Below are 16,189 nucleotides of genomic sequence, written 5' to 3' on the forward strand. Positions count from 1 at the left end.
GGCGGGCGGGCATCTCGGGAACGGAGTCCCGGGCGTCAGTGGCGGCGCTCTGAGGAGAGGATCCTTTCGGGAGCAGAAATGCAGCGTGGTGTGATGGCGGGCGGACGGGCCTCTCGGGAACAGAGTCCCGGGCGTCAATGGCGGCGCTCTGAGGAGAGGATCCTTCCGGGAGCAGCGGGGGTCACGCGGTTTGATGGCGGGCGGGGGACCTCTCGGGAACGGAGTCCCGGGCGTCTATGGCGGCACTCTGAGGAGAGGATCCTTCCGGGAGCAGCAAGACCGCGCGGTGTGATGAAGCAGGGAGAGACAGGAGGATGGAAGATCAGATAGGAGGCTGATGCAGTAATCCATTCAGGATAGGATGAGAGATTGAACCAGCAAGGTAGCGGTTTGGATGAAGAGGAAAGGGCGCATCTTGGCGACGTTGTGGAGGTGAGACCGGCAGGTTTTGGTCACAGATTGTATGTGTGGGGCGAATGAAAGAGCAGAGTCGAGGATGACACCCAGGTTGTGGGGTTGTGAGATGGGAAGGATGGTAGTGTTGTCTACAGTGACGGGAATAGCACAGTGCATAGAGCACGGATCTGAGAGTCAGAAGGTCATGGGTTCTAATCCCGGCTCTGCAACGTCTGCTGTGTGACCTTGGGCAAGTCACTTAAGTTCTCTGTGCCTCAGTTACATCATATGCAAACTGTAGATTAATATTGTTAGCCCCAAGTGAGACAGGGACTGTGTCCAGCTTTGTTTCCTTGCACTTAGTGCAGTGCCTGGCAAATAGTAAGCGCTTAACAAATGCCACAATCACTACTATGTACATACAATTATATTTATGTATCTATCTATATGTATGTAAAACAGGTCTGTCAATATTATATACATTTTATATATATATATATACATATATAATATATACTTGCCATACAGTAAAAGCTTAATAAATGTCATACAGATAATCAATTATATATAATGATATAATATAATAATGTAATAATATATAATCTCTCTATATATATGTATATATATAATTGTATAAGTAAGGCATTCTTACCGCACATCAGAAAATCCAAGATGACCCAAATCCTATTTTCAGAACACAAGTTAATGTCCTAGGGATCCCAGTGGTTTCCAAGTTCATATTTCATTCATTCATTCAATCATATTTATTGAGTGCTTACTGTGTGCAGAGAACTGTACTAAATGCTTATTTACAATGATTCAAACCACAGCCCAGGAGAAAACAGGAACGTGCCATCGATATTTTGGGAGAAACACTTTTTTCAGTTGTGTGGTTTAACCAGACTATGCTGCTTTTTCATATAATTTTGGAAATGCACAGAACAGGTATGTGAACCTCCCCTTGATTTAAAGGAACTCAGTTTGTGCTCGAGAAACCTCTTCTAATTCTTGTCAGAATATGGAAAATGATGAAGCCTATTACTAGTACCAAGCAATCAATGCCATTTATTACATTCTTACTGTGTGCCAAAAACTGCACAAAACACGTAGGAATGTATACCATAACAGAATTGGGAGATGTGATCCCTGTCCATAAGGAGCTTATGGTCTACGGTGTGCAGAGCACTGCATTGAGTGCTTGTGAGAGGACAATAGAGTCAGTAGATAAGACCCTTGCCCTCAAGAAGCTTAGAGTCTATGATGTGAAGACCACACATGTCATTGTCATGAGCCCTGACTGATATCTTTGCCCTCCCTGGCCTTCCCCAGACGGCTAAAGATTCACCTCTCCCAGATTGCTGCTCCCCTTGAATGAGATCCTTGGATGCACCTGACCCAGATTTCCCCGGGATGAGATGCTTGGACACCCTTCAACTAGATTTCTGATCCCCTGGGGTGAAATCCTTAGATTCACCTCCCCCTCTGGGCAGCCCTACTTAACTGGGAGCTCCTACTGGGTCGGGAACTTGCTGACAAGTTCAAAGTGAAACCAAACCACCACGGTATACAGCGGAAAGCATTATTCCATACTTAGTCTAATTAAAAAAAGGCGGGGGAAAGGTGTACACATACACCCACACACACACTCACACATACAAATTATGACAAACAGCTACCCATCCAACTGGTTTCCCTAAGTTCGTGCAGATTCATTCATTCAATTCATTCAATCATATTTATTGAACACTTACTGTGTGCAGGAGCACTGTACTAAGCGCTTGGAAAGTACAGTTCAGCAACAAAGAGAGACAATCCCTGCCCACAACGGGCTCAAGGCCTAGAAGGGGGGAGACAGACATCAAAACAAGTAAAGGGTCATCAACTAGCATCGATATAAATAAAAAAAATTAGAGATATATATACACATCAGAACAAGTAAAACTCCTGAACTCCTTATCTTCCCTCCCAAACCCTGCCCTCTGCCTGACTTTCCCATCACTGTTGACGGCACTACCATCCTTCCCGTCTCCCAAGCCCACAACCTTGGTGTCATCCTCGACTCCGCTCTCTCGTTTACCCCTCACATCCAATCCTTCACCAAAACCTGCTGGTCTCACCTCCACAGCATTGCCAAGATCTGCCCTTTCCTCTCCATCCAAACCGCTATCCTGCTCGTTCAATCTCTTAGCCTATCCCTACTGGATTACTGCATCAGCCTCCTCTCCAATCTCCCATCCTCCTGTCTCTCCCCACTGCAATCCATACTTCACGACGCTGCCCCGATCGTCTTTGTGCAGAAACGCTCTGGGCATGTTACTCCCCTCCTCAAAAACCTCCAGTGGCTACCAATCAACCTACACATTAGACAAAATCTCCTCACCCTCGGCTTCAAGGCTCTCCATCACCTCGCCCCCTCCTGCCTCACCTCCCTTCTCTCCTTCTACAGCCTAGCCCGCACCCTCCGCTCCTCTGCCGTTCACCTCCTCACTGTGCCTCGTTCTCGCCTGTCCCGCCGTCGACCCCCGGCCCACGTCCTCCCCCTGGCCTGGAATGCCCTCCCTCCGCACATCCGCCAAGCTAGCTCTCTTCCTCCCTTCAAAGCCCTACTGAGAGCTCACCTCCTCCAGGAGGCCTCCCCAGACTAAGCCCCCTCCTTCCTCACCCCCTCCTCCCCCTCCCCATCCCCCCATCGTACCTCCTTCCCCTCCCCACGGCACCTGTATATATGTATATATGTTTGTATGTATTTATTACTCTATTTATTTATTTATTTATTTATTTTACTGTACATATTTATTCTATTTATTTTATTTTGTTAGTATGTCTTGTGTTGTTGTCTGTCTCCCCCTTCTAGACTGTGAGCCCACTGTTGAGTAGGGACCGTCTCTATATGTTGCCAACTTGTACTTGTACTTGTACTGATTCCCTGCATCGATTGCCTGCTGTTTCAAGCTCGTTACAGGGTGAATCCGGGAATGTGGGAGGGAGGCTAACCCTCCCCATGGGCTCATCTGGCAGTCTTTCTCTTTCCCTACAGCAGGGCCTGCTCCCCTCCTCAAGCCCCTCTGCAAAACAATTCCTTTTCTCCAAAATGTCCTCCTCCTCAAACTTCTCAGTAAGACAATTCCGTTTCTCCTCAGATTCCTCCTTTGACATTGTTGCTCACGGGATCAAAGTATAGTCTCATTTTTATGGCTATTGATTCACACAACACTCTGTTGTTTGCTTCTATGTAAAGTGATGTCAGGCCTGTAGCCCTCACCGGGTTACTCACAGCCCGGACACTGGAAGTGTTCTGGGGCCACACTCTTGCTGAGGTGAAGTGTTGAAGGAAAATAGACTAAACTCAAGACCCTGGCATTAACCTGATCCCTGGACCCACTTCCTCAGACTAAATCTTTTACACATGAATTCGACCCCTAATCTACTTCCTCAACTAACTCTGTCAGGAAACACGACCCGCAGCTTTCTGCTTATTGCATCCTGCCACGGTGGAGGGACGGTGGAGGGGCCCTCCGGCTTAATGATCTGCAGAATAAAGAAAACCGGAGAAGAAGGAAACCCGGAGAAGAAGGAAAACTGCACTGTCATTACAAATGCCAGAAACCGAACAAACTATCTGCTAATAGAAGTCTGGAAGTCGCTCGGTGTTACGGTCAACAAGCGTAGTATAAGAGGAGGGGAAAATTATACCGTGCTGTTGCTCACTGTCCTCCGAAGGGAAGGCAGGGGCAGCCCGGGCCCAAGGGACCTCTTAGGCCGGAGACACCCGTGCCGGCCCGCCTCGTTAAGGACCTGAACTCCGGGTGGGACTGATCATCTCGCGGTAGCAAAACTCTATGCCTTGGTTGGGCGGGGTACAGTTGTGTTCTCGCTACAGCTGAATCTTTGATTAAATTATCTAGTTTCTACGTTGTGGTGATCATTCCCTCGGAGGCCCCAGGACACAAACCCTCTAATATAATCTCGGGTAACGAGTTGGCCACTCGAGACTCGACATCGTTGGTGTCAGGCGTGGACTACTCATGTTTTGGGCGCCCCGAGTGGAATGCACCAGCCTTCCTGTCTCACAAGCCCGTAACCATGGCGTTATCTTTGACTCTTCTCTCTCATTCAGCCCACATAATCAATCCGTCACCAAGTCTTGTCGTCCCGCCTCACAACTTCGCTAAAACCCGCCCTTTCCCCTCCATCCAAACTGCCACCACGTTAAAATAATCGCTCATCCTATCCCACCTAGATCACTGCACCAGCTTCCGTGCTGACCTCCCAACCTCCTGACTCCCCCCTCCAGTCTATACTTCACTCAGCTGCTCGTTTTATCTTTCTACAAAAATGTTCAGGTAAAGTCCCCCCCCCTCCTCAAAAATCTCCAGTGGTTGCCTATCCACCTCCTTATCAAACAAAAACTCCTCACCATTGGTTTTAAAACACTCCATCAACTTGCCCCTCTCCTCCTTTTCTCTCCTTCTGGTGCTAACCTTCTCACTGTGCCTCGATCTCTCCTCTTTCGCTGCTAACCCCTGGCCCACTTCCTTCCTTTGGCCCGGAATGCCTTCCCTCTTCAAATCTGACAAATACTCCCCACCGCTTTCAAAGCCTTATTGAAGGCAAAAGAGTCCTTGCCAAACTAAGCCCCACTTTTCCCCATCTCCCACTCCCTTCTAGCTCGCCCTGACCTGCTCCCTTTGCTCTTCTCCCCACCCCACTCCTAAAGCACTTACCCATATATCTGTAATTTTATTCATTTGTACTGATGCCTGTCCCCCGGCCCCTGCTAAACTTTGAGCTCCTTTTGAGCAGGGATTGTCACTGTTCATTGTTGTATTGTACTTTCCCAAGAGCTTAGTATAGTGCTCTGCACACAGTAATAATAATAATAATAATAATAATAATAATAATAATAATAATAATAGCACTTATTAAGTGCTTACTATGTGCAAAGCAATGTTCTAAGCGCTGAGGAGGTTACAAGGTGATCAGGTTGCCCTACGGGGGGTTCGCAGTCTTAAACCCCATTTTACAGGTGAGGTAAATGAGGCCCAGAGAAGTTAAGTGACTTGCCCAAAGTATCACAGCAAGCAAGTGGTGGAATGTGTTGAAATGATATTAGGTCTTTGACCAGCAGCAGGTATATGACAGGCAGAGGAGGGGGTGAAGGGTGGTGCTGTCTACCTACTAGGTATTTGACTGGATTATGGATGTGCCTGGGCTCCCTTATCTGATTGACCACCATCTTGTTAAAGGGGGTGATTTACAACTTGATAATGAGTTGATTATTCCTTTGGAAGATTTCCCAGTTCTAGAATGCAATCTGAAGCAACCTGGGAGGGCTTGGGTTCTAAACCTGGCCCTGCCACTTGTCTGCTTTGGGACCTTGGGTAAATGACTTCTCTGGGACTCAGTTACCTCATTTATAAAATGGAGATTACGTTTGTGAGCCCCATGTGGGACGTGGACTGTATCCAACCTGATTAACTTGTACTTACCCCAGCACTTACTACAATGCCTTTATATGATATGATTTATTTATTTATCTATATATTTATTTATATTAATGTCTGTCTCCCCCTCTGGACTGTGAGCTCGTTGTGGCCAACGAATGTGTCTGCTTGTTTTTATATTTTACATTCCCACACGCTTATTCATTCATTCATTCAATCGCATTTATTGAGCACTTACTGTGTGCAGAGCACTGTACTAAGCGCTTGGGAAGTACAAGTTGGCAACATATAGAGACGATCCCTACCCAACAGCGGGCTCACAGTCTAGAAGGGGAAGACTGACAACAAAACAAAATATATTAACAAATAAAATAAAGTAGTGACCCAGCTCCCCTGTTCCATGTCTGTCGCAGTCCCACTCTAACCCTAAGGGGTTGGGGGTCAGAACAACCCTCACCCTCAGGACATGCTTCCTACTGAATCTGTCTGCAGCTGCTCCCTGGCTCCCTCCCTCACCAAGCCCTAGGGTCACCAATTTAGTTCAGTATAGTGCTTTGCACACAGTAAGCACTCAGTTAATACAGTTGAACGAATGAATGAATGTCCGGCATACAATAAGCACCTAACAAATACGATTAAAAAATAAAACATTACAAAACAAAATTAAAAAATACTCTGCAGCTTCTTACCTCTTTTGATCAAGACATAGCAAATGGGATATGGTGTCAGCGAGTCAGTAAATCATATTTATCGAGTGCTTACTGTGTGCAGAGCTCTATACTTAGAGCTTGGGAGAGTACAACATTATAATAGACACGTTCCCTGCCCACGATAATAATGATAATAATAATGATAATAATAATGGCATTTACTAAGCGCTTACTATGTGCAAAACAATGTTCTAAGCACTGGGGAGGTTACAAGGTGATCAGGTTGTCCCACGTGGGACACACAGTCTTAAACCCCATTTTAAAGGTCACTGAGGTCGCTGAGACACAGAGAAGTGAAGTGTCTTGCCCAAAGGCACACAGCTGACAAGTCGTGGAGCCGGGATTTAAATCCATGACCTATGACTCCAAAGCCCCTGCTCTTTCCTCTGAGCCACGCTGCTTTTCTAATTATACAATCTAGAGGGGGAGACAGACATTATTATAAATTAAATTACAGATGTGTATGTAAGTTCTGTAGGACTGGGAGGGAGGATGAATAAAGGGAGCAAGTCAAGGCTATGCAAATTGGAGTGGAAGAGGAAAGGAGGGCTTAGTCAGGGAAGGCTTTTTTGAAGAGAAGTACTTTCAGTGAGACTTCTAAGAGGGAGAGAGTAATTGCCTTTTAGATATAATAATAATGATATTAATATTAATAATAATAATGCCATTTATTAAGTGCTTACTGTATTGAAAGCTCTGTTCTAAGCGCTAGGAAGGTTACAAGGTGATCAGGTTATCCCACGGGGGCTAACAGTCTTAATTCCCATTTTACAGATGAGGTAATTGAGGCTCAGAGAAGTTGAGTGACTTGCCCAAAGTAACACAGATGACAATTAACAGAGCAGGGATTTGAACCCGTAACCTCTGACTCCAAAGCCCGTGCTCTTTCCACTGAGCCAAGCTGCTAGGAATGAAGAGGAAGGACATCCCAGACTACAGGGGAGATATGGGTGAGAGGTCGATGGCAAGATAGATGAGATCGAGATACAGTGAGAAGGTTGGCATTGGAAATAGGAGAATGAAGTCTTCTGGAAGATGCCAAGAGAGCTGGACCTTGTGTCTTTTGAAAGGCCACTTGAATGGACACCATCTGTACTGCTGAATGATAACCATTATTAAGTGGGTGTTATCTATATAGACCTGCAATGTAGATGAGCTGGCATTTGTGGATAATATTTTCATCCATGCATTCTGTCAGAATTAATGCATTAATTTTGGCCAAATCTATGAACAGCCCTAGAAGAAAGGTTTTCTGGGGGTGTAAAATATTCCTTCCCCACAAAATGTGGTCGCTGGGGGGCAAGGGTTGGGTAGGTTTGGGAATGGAACAGGGAACATCCAGCATAGGACTTGTGAATCTGGAGAAAACTGTCCATCAGAAAGACTCTTGCCAATCACGCAAGCAGGAAGGCAAGGTTGGAGTGCAAGCCCAACATTTGCCTGAATTTAAGGAGAAATCTGTTAAACTGAGAGCAAAATAGAACATTCAGTAAAACCAAGTGAACTTACCATACATAATAAGATCAGATGTTAAATAAACCTAGAATGGATTAGTTTTAGTAGGACCTGTGCTCTCTTCATCTTTGTTTTTGTTTTCTGAACTGATAATTTTGCTTCCTGTTGCCAAGATGTTACACTGGCTATTTTCCTAAAGGAGCATTCTGCTTGTCAGACTCAATACTTTTGTCCTCTAGATTGTAAGCTTGTTGTGGGCAGTGAATGTGTCTACTAACTCTGATATATTTTACTCTACCGAGCACTTAGTACAGCGCTCTGTGCAGAGGAAGTGCTCATAAATATCATTGATTGATTTTGTCTATTAAAGACATTATCAACCTAAAGTGCCCATTGATGTTCTTTCCACTTGACAAAAGTGTGAAATCAGAGATACAAAAGTCAGGCAAGCAAGTGAGCAATCTCTTTTGCTTGAAATACCCAGACAAATGAGCTGGAAAATTTCCCTCCAAAATTATCAGAAAAATGTTCTCAGCTACCTTCTCCAAATCACCAGGGGACATTTGGTTGCAAGGTACCGGTGACTGGCAATTTGACGATGGTCATAAGAGAAACAGAAATGATTTCTCTTTTGGGATCAAAATCCAGTGAAAATGTCTTTTTCCTTCCCTGCATCTATACTCATTTTTTTAAAGCAAAATTCAATTTGGCATCATCTTGGGCAAACCTTCCGCAAGGGGAGACTGGTCATATTCCCATGAGGCTGATTAGACAGAACGTTATGAGGTTCCTGAATATCTGTAGAATCCAGTTTAAATGTGAGAGGAGAAACAGTGTACCTAATGAATCTGCTTCAGGGCAGACCTAGAGCAAGGATGGACAAATCGAGTCTGGTAGAGATGTTTGTCACAGTCCCAGCAAAATATATTCTTTCTCATTGACTTGGAAAAGTCACCAAGTTTTTAGTGCACTTAGAAGTCCCCCTTCATAAAGGATCTAGATGTTTTGAGAGGGGGATCTTGAGCTAATATTGCAGAGAAAGATTGGCAATGAAAGGAAATTGGACTAAAATTCGTTGCTGCTCTAAATCTGGACTTCACTCCAAGAAAAGACACCTCAGGTCAAGTTTAGGTTTATCCAGAAGCCATTTGGGTTCTTATGGAATCTCAGACCTGATGCTTTTCTAGTTTCTAGGATTTTGTATCTTTGGCGGGGGTAAGGAAACAAAGCTGGAAAACATGGTTGTGGCTGGAATGGAGTGGCCACTAGTTCCTTTACGTAACCATTTTAGGCTGGTGCCTGTCCTACCTCAAGGACTATGTAATTGGAGCAAGCCATTGCTGAAGTTGGGTGAACAGGGAACAAAGGAAGAAATCCACATCTACGAAGGCATAGAAAGTGAGTGTTTGGATAGGGTTTGATCACTCCTCCCAAGGAAAAAAGTCACACTTTGTTTTCATCTTGGAGAAATCAGGATACTGTAAATTGATCAATTTACTGAGCACCACTGTACTAAGCACTTGGTAGAGTACACTCGAATTAGTAGACATGGTCCTTGCTCTTAAGGAGCTTGCATTTTAGCAGGGGAAACAGATACTGAAATAATGTAGAGAGAGGAGTAAAGAGGAAAAGGGGAGGTGTACATGAATTACTGCTTGAATAATTTATTATATAAGATATGGACATAAGTGTTATAGAAGCTTGAGTTTGTTAGGTACTCAGGTGGCATTGAAGTGCTGAGACGTCAACTGAAGGAAATATAGCCTGAGTACAGGAAATAATTAATTAGAGTAGATCTCTTTGTCGGAGATGTTATTTCAGTAGCACTTTGAAATTGGGGAGTTTGAGGAAGTGGGGGAGGGGGTTCTGTAGGATTTGCAGAGGGAGGGAGTTCCAGGAAGAGAGAAAAACATGAGAAAGCGATCCCTAGCAGAAGAGACAAGAATGAGTCATCGTCTGGAAGGAGCAAAAAGTCCTAGTTGGGTGGGAAAAGAGAATGAATAAGTAGGAAGGACAGATTTTATTGAGTGTTTTAAAGCCAGTGATTAGGAGTTCCTGCTTGATGCAGAGAGGACTGGAGAACCACTGGAGGTTTTTGAGGAGTGGAGAGATGTGGCAGAACAACATATTAGAAAGATCAACATTTTAGAGAACCAGTGTGGCCTGATGGATAAAGCACGGGTCTGGGCGTCAGAAGGACCTGCGTTCTAATCCCTGCCCTGCCCTTAGCTTGCTGCCTGACCTTGGGCAAGTCACTTAACTTCTTTGTGCCTCAGTTCCCTCCTCTGTAAAAAGGGGTTAAGGTTGCGAGCCCATTGTGGGACATAAATTGTACCAATCTGATTAGCAACCTGATTAGCATGTATCTACCCCACCATTTAGTATAGTGCCTGGCACATCGTAAGCACTTAACAAATGCAATAAAAAATGATGCTGGGCTCAGAGTGAAATATGGATAGAAGAGGGGAGCGACTGATGCAACTGTCAATCCATGAGTGTGTCTCTGAGAGGGACTATCTTGCGAGCTACTAGCTAAAGTAGTTTATCAAATGAGCTATTGAGGTTGGGGGACAATACTACAAAGGAAATTATCCACTTTAATATTACACATTTAACAAATACATCTCTTCCATTCTGGCTGATCATTACTTCAATGACTTTTTATTCATTTCATTAAAAGGAATTTTATTCTAACTCTTATTGGCCAGCATTTTTCTCTAATGATGATCATGTCTGGAGACTGTAAAATCCATATGAATGTCCGTTTCTCCTTCATGTGCTTATATAAAGGCAGCTAATTGGAAAACCATATACTTTGTGCACCAATAACCTCCACAAAACTGTAAATAAATTTAGGAATTGACCTAATTTGTCCCAAACCTGAAACCAGTTACGAATCCAGGGAACAGTTATGTGTTTCTATTGCAAATCTCAGATGTAAACAGGTGCTCAAAATGCCTTTTTCACTGCATTTATGTGTGGCCCTTCAGAAATATTGCCCATATCTGTACTCTCCCAAGCACTCAGTGCAATTCTCTGCACACAGTAACCAATTGATCAATCAACCACATTTATTAAGGGTTTGCTTTGTGCAGAGTACTGTACTAAGGGTCTGGAAGAGTACAATGTAACAGAGTTAATAGATACATTCCCTACCCACAATAAGCTTACAGGCTAGAGGAACAGACAATATAAATAAATAAATTATGGATATGTACATAAGTGCTGTGAGGCTGAGGGAGCAATGCAAATCCAAATGCAAAGGTGACACAGAAGGGAGTGGTAGAGGAGGAAATCAGGGCTCATTCAGGAAAATCAACGAGGCTTTGAATGTGGGGAGAGTGATTGTCTGTTGGATATGAAGAGGGAGGGCATCCAGGACAGAGGCAGAATATGGGCAATAGGTCGGCAATGAGGTAGATGAGATCACAGTACAGTGTGTAGGTTGGCATTAGAGGAGTGAAGTGTCTGGGCTGGGTTATAGTAGGGAGGAGGAAGGTAAGGTAGGAGGGGGCAAGGTGATTAAGTGTTTTAAAGCTGATGGTAAGGAGTGGGGAATCATAGACTGAATGTTTTGTAGAAAAATAATCTGGGCAGCAGAATGAAGTATGGATTAGAGAGGAGAGAGATGGGAGGCAGGAAGGTTAGCAAGAAGGTGAATACAGTGATCAAGATGGGATAGGTTAGTGCTTGGATTAACATGGTAGCAGTTTGGATGGAGAGGAAAAGGCAGATTTTAGCGATGTTGTAAAGGTTGGATTTAGAGGATTTAGTGACAGATTGAATATGTGAGTTGAATGAGAGAGTTGAGTCAAGGATAACACCAAGGTTATGAGCTTGTGAGACAGGAAGGATGGTGGTGCTGTGTGCAGTGATGGGAAAGTCATGGACACGACACGGTTTGGGTGGGAAGATAAGAGAGTGCTGTTTAGGACATGTTATGTTTGAGGTGTCGGTGTTACATCTAAATAGAGATATCTTGAAGGCAGGAGGAAATATGAGACTGCAGAAGAGAGAGATCTGGGTTGGAGGTATAGATCCGGGAATTATTCTCATAGAGATGGTAGGTAGTTGGAGCCATGGGAGAGAATGAGTGGGAGTGGGTGTAGATGGAGAATAGAAGGGGACCTAGAACAGAACCTTGAGGGACCCCCCACAGTTAGGGGATGTGAGACAGAGGAGGAGCCTGGGAAACAGATTGAGACTGAGCAGCCAGAGAGATGAGAACCAGGAGAACCAGGACAGTAGACATTCAATACATTGATTGATTGATTGATTGATGTAAAGAGTGGGTGGGCATTCAAAGTTTGAGAGAAAGGTTGCAGGATATAGGATACAAGGAATCTAAGGAGTTGATAATTATTAAAGAGGGAGAGCAGGAAGTGGGGAGGGGCAAGGGCAATGCGTTAAAGGATGAATCCTACACATTTCCATGTTTTCCTCTGGGAAGCAGAAGTCCAAGAGGGGATTTAGTAGAAACCTATGCCTGGAAGGAGAGGAGTAAACTCCTAGGTATGTTCTTGTTGTGACTGTTCTTGTTTCTGAAAACACTACTCTCCCCATCTTCAAAGCCTTCTAAAATCAGATCTCCTCCATGAGGCTTTTACTGACTATGAACTCACGTCTTCAATTTTCCCTCTCTTCTGCATTACCTGCACTTGGGTCTCTACCCTTTAAACACTTTGACATTCACCCCTGCCCCAGAGCACTTATGTGCATATCCATCTATCATTTATCTTAATGTCTGCCTCCCCCTCCAGTCTGTAAGCTTCTTGTGGGCAGGTATCAGGTCTACCTAATCTAGTCAGTTAATCATATTTATTGAGCATTTACTATGTGCAGAGTACTATACAAAGCACTTTGGGAGAATACACTATAGCAATATAACAGACACATTCCCTGCTCACAACGAGCTTACAAATTCTATTGCACTGTACTCTCCCAGGCATTGAATATAGCACTCCAGGCACTCAATAAATATCACTGATTGATTGATTGATTGATAATAGAACAAGAAAGAGCATTCAATATCCTTAATTCAATAATTAACCCCTATTTTGAGAATAAAAAAGTAAAGAGATTGTAGTTTTATGGATTATGAGCATTATCAGGAATCTTTGTGACCATTTGCTTCCTCTCTCCAATAGAGCCCCTTACCTATAAGGAAGTATCTCTGGAGTGGAATCACAGAAAAAGGATTGTCTGAAAAAGGAACGTTTAGTTGTCTAACTTGTGCCATTGGAGGCATTCACAGTGAGAGGAGGGAATAAACTGAACCTGACAGTACGTACACCTTGTCTACTAAAAGGAGACAACACTTTTCTAAAGCAAACAATTCAGCAAGCCGATTCGTGGCTTAGTGGAAAAAGCACGGGCTTGGGAGTCAGAAGTCGTGGATTCTAATCCTGGCTCCACTACTTGTCAGCTGTGCGACTTTGGGCAAGTCACTTAACTTCTCTGTGCCTCAGTTACCTCATTTGTAAAATGGGGATGAAGACTGTGAGCCCCACGTAGGACATCCTGATTACCTTGTATCTACTCCAGCACTTAGAACAATGCTTGGCACATAGTAAGAGCTTAACAAATGCATTATTATTATTATTATTGTGATTATCCCTAAGTAAAGCAAAACGGCTTCTGTTGGGAGCTCCAGTGTGCTGTGAAATTCATCAGTCAATCAATCACATTTACTGAGCACTTAAGGTGTGCAGAACACTCATGATGATGATGATGACGGTAGTCGTTATGTGCTTACTATGTGTCAAGCACTGTTCTAAACGCTGGGGTAGATACAAGGTAATTAGGTTGCCCTACATGGGGCTCACAGTCTTCATCCCCATTTTACAGGTGGGGGAACTGAGACACAGAGGACTTAATCGATTTGCCCAAGGTCACACAGCTGACAGGTGGTGGAGCCGGGATTAGAACCTATGACCTGTGACTCCCAAGCCCGTGCTCTTTCCACTAGGCCCTGCTGCTCCTCAAGCACTGTACTAAGTACTTAGGAAAATACAACAGATTTGGTAGACATGTTTCCTGCTCACAATGAGCTTACCATCAAGAGACGGAGACAAACATTAATTATAAATAAATAAATTACAGGTAGGTACGTAAATTCTGTGGGACTGAGGAAGGTGTGACTAAAGGGTGAAAATCCAAGTGAAATGCTACTAGTGGTACTAATCATGCTGGTTGACAAGCTCTGAACTAGGTGGAAAGAATACTGGATTCAGCATATCGAAGCAGTCTCTGCAGCACTCTGCAGAGAGTAAGCACTCAGTAAATACCATTGATTGATTGTTACTTGGCTTGATTTTTCTTTCTGTCAAATGGGACCAAGGTGTTTCAAGAATGAGTGAAATGTTAGGTAATATAAATTAAGTACCTTGGGTTCCATGGAAAAAAAATGGTGCTAAAGAAATTCAATTATCTTTATCTTTTCAAGTAAACCAGTTCTCTGTTGTGCATGCTCACCAGTCTGATCATCACCAACACTGAATTGATGGAAAAAAGGAACAAAGTGACCGAATTCATTCTCTTGGGACTTACCCGGAATCCAGAGTTGCAGAAACATTTATTTGTTTTGTTTCTAATCATTTACCTGGTAACTCTTTTGGGAAACCTGCTTGTGGTTATAACCATCAAGGCCAGTCAGAATCTCAGCTCCTCTATGTACTACTTCCTCTGGTACTTATCTTTCATAGGTGCTTTCTACTCCTCTTTCACTACTCCCAAAATGATTGTAGACAGCCTGTCTGCTAGAAAAGTCATATCCTATGATGGCTGTTTGGTCCAGCTCTTTCTATCACACTTCTTTGGAAGGACTAGACTGTAAGCCCATTGTTGGGTAGGGACCGTCTCTATATGTTGCCGACTTGTACTTCCCAAGCACTTAGTACAGTGCCCTGCACACAGTAGCGCTCAATAAATATGTTTGAATGAATGAATGAATGACACAGGTCATCCTTCTCATTGTGATGGCCTTTGATCATTACATGGCCATCTGCAAACCCTTGCACTATTTGATCATCATGAACCGGCAGGTGTGTGTCCTACTGGTGGGGGTAGCCTGGGTATTGGGCTTCTTTCATTCAATAATTCAGATTCCCATTCTATTCCGGCTGCCCTTCTGTGATCCCAATGTCATTGATCCTTTTTCTGTGACATGTACCCTTTGTTGGAATTCGCCTGCACAAACACCTACGTCGTGGGCCTGTCGGTGGCTATCAACGGTGGCCTGATCTGCACTGTCTGTTTCCTCATGTTGGTCTTCTCCTACATGGTCATCTTCAACTCCCTAAAAAGTTATAGTTCAGAGGGAAGGTGCAAAGCCCTCTCCACCTGTGGCTCTCACGTCAAGGTTGTCATGCTGTTCTTTGTTCCCTGTATCTTCACCTACATGAGGCCTGCCTCCACCTTCCCCATGGACAAAACACTGGCCATATTCTATGTTTTCAGTACTCCCATGTTATACCCCTAGATCTACACTGTGAGAAATGAGGAGGTGAAAAATGCCATGAGGAAGATATGGAGCCAAATAATGACTTCAGGAGATAAGTGAATCACTTTCTGAGAATTACGTTGTTTTTTTCAGTGGGAGAAGGAAGAAACCAGTGGGTTCTTCAAATGCTTTAAGGAAAATCACTGTGGCATAATCTCTTCTAAAAGAACCATACTTGAAGGTTTTAATGTATTTTGAATTGTCGGAACAATGAATGCCATTTCCTGTACATGTTTACGTCTTCCTTCTCATTATACACATTAATTAAAAAACTCCTTTTAGTGCATTCTAATGGTAATTGGAATCCTCTTAAGGGAAGAATACAAGGGAAAGCAGATAGTTTTGGTAAATGAGAGACCACTCAGGATTATATACTCAATAAGTGAAATCAATGTGTCCAGGGTGACATAGTAATGACTTTTATGGGTGAAGGAGAAGAGAGATTTTTTTTGGTATTTGGATAGATTTGAAGCAGCAGAGCCAACATTCTGTGATGAAGAAAGAACGACCACCTGGCCACCCACTTTCAGATGAAACAAAACCCATCTTGAATATACTCCAACACAAAAATAGCTCTTGATGGACAATATTACTCTTTGACAGTGAAACCTGAAAGTCATTCAGATTATTGTTGCTATACATAATGTAGAATGGTTATCTCACCATCATTAAACACAATAATA

At 43.7% G+C, this 16,189-nt stretch overlaps 1 pseudogene; it reads left to right on the forward strand.

Annotated features, from left to right (window-relative positions):
• Positions 1-14,507: 14,507 nt before the first annotated feature.
• Positions 14,508-15,566, forward strand: LOC119923847 (annotated as a pseudogene).
• Positions 15,567-16,189: the final 623 nt, after the last annotated feature.

Source organism: Tachyglossus aculeatus, unplaced genomic scaffold, assembly GCF_015852505.1.
Source record: "Tachyglossus aculeatus isolate mTacAcu1 unplaced genomic scaffold, mTacAcu1.pri scaffold_299_arrow_ctg1, whole genome shotgun sequence".
Lineage (NCBI taxonomy): Eukaryota > Metazoa > Chordata > Mammalia > Monotremata > Tachyglossidae > Tachyglossus > Tachyglossus aculeatus.